We start from the raw sequence: 1,566 nt of genomic DNA, 5'->3' as shown, positions 1-1,566 counted from the left end.
ACGGCTTGGAAGTGGGGAGGGAGGGGGGAGGGCAGGTGCCAAGGAGCATGGCCACGGGACTGGGGGTGGGGCACCCCCAGTGTGAAGGGGTGTCAGCAGATAGGCTGGCCGCCGGTTTGCTCTTTCCCTTCGTCCTGCCTGGCCCCCCTGAGGGGCCCTTCGACCTTGTGTCGAGGGGTACCCCACATTCTGGTAGGGCCTGAACTGAGGGTCAGACACCAAATTATGCGTGGCGTTGCCCTCCTGGCCAGGGAACAGGACTGGAATCGAGGTCACTGATGGGGCCTGGCACTGTGGGAATAGTACTTTTTTCCAGCCAAGGACTCAGCTACCTGCTGACTTTTGAGAAGATGGGTCACAGCACCGAGCAGGGATGGGTGGAACTCGAGGACTTGAGGGCGGGTGACAGTGTCAGCTGGCTGAGCACGGGAGGATGAGAAGGAGGGTGGCCCAAGGAACACTGGAGGTCTTTATGGTGGCAGAGGACAAGGTGTGGCAGACACAGTCAATGGTGCCAACCTCTTCTCTGCTGCCCGTGTGCCCCCTATTTATAGGTAGGCACGTTCCCCATCCTCCTTTGCTGCTCAGTTGGCCATGTGACTCAGTTACAGCCAGTGGGATGCACACTAGAAGTGGCAGGGGTTGCTTTGGGGAAGGGTCCTTAACAGACAGAGGGGAGCCTTCCTCCTCTCCTTCCTCCACCCTCCAGCTGCAGGAATGCAGAGGTGATGGGTGGAGCTTAGGCAGCCCTCTTGGCCTATGAGGAGGTAGGACGAAGATGCTGAGGATGCCTTAGTAGCAGGACGGATTTAGCTCAGGGTCCTGACCTCATAAAGCCACCCCGCCAGCCCTGGACGGCATGCCCCTGGGCTTCTTTTATGTGGGAGAGAAATCAAGCCCTCTCTCATTCTAGGCCACTGGTTTCTTCTTCTGTTCTCTGGACACATGCAGCTGAACTTAATCCTAACTGGGACACTGTTGGAGGGTGGAGAGGTGCTGGCAGCAGGCTGGGGGAGGGGGTGAGGTGGCGGTTTGAGGAGTCTGGGTTGACACAGGTCAGATCGATGACAAGGTCCAAGTGGGCCTGGGCGCAGGCCCTGGTGCTGGTGGACTGCGGCTCCCTGGGGAGAAGGCAGTGCAGGAGCCTGCAGGCGGCACCACAGACACTGACATCTCCCAGGAGCTGGAGTGGCGACGAGGGCTGGGGATGGAAGCCAAACACTTTGGAGAACAGGGGAGGGAGGAGGGGGGATGTGGCAGATCCAGGACTGAGGAAGGCTAACCTGCCTGGCCCCAGAAGAGACAGTCCCCGTGATGGGCAAGGGGAGCCGTCACTGTCCAGAAGGGACATCGGGGCCAGAAGCCCCCAGGATGCACCTGTCTCACGGCCCCTATGAAAGTGGAGTCCTGGGGAGGGGCTGGACTCTGTGGTGGTGGAGCTGTGGGCTGGGCCCATGAAAGCCGAGGGTGCTGGCAGCTTGCTCACAGTTGGACCCGTGAGAATGTGTGGGTGGGGATAGGCGGGGGGGGTAAGCAGATATAGGGACAAGGGTCTGGGCACCGGGA

This window comes from Carlito syrichta, unplaced genomic scaffold (assembly GCF_000164805.1).
Source record: "Carlito syrichta isolate Samal-C Ts95f unplaced genomic scaffold, Tarsius_syrichta-2.0.1 Scaffold84685, whole genome shotgun sequence".
NCBI lineage: Eukaryota > Metazoa > Chordata > Mammalia > Primates > Tarsiidae > Carlito > Carlito syrichta.
Note: the sequence above shows the minus strand (reverse complement) of the source record.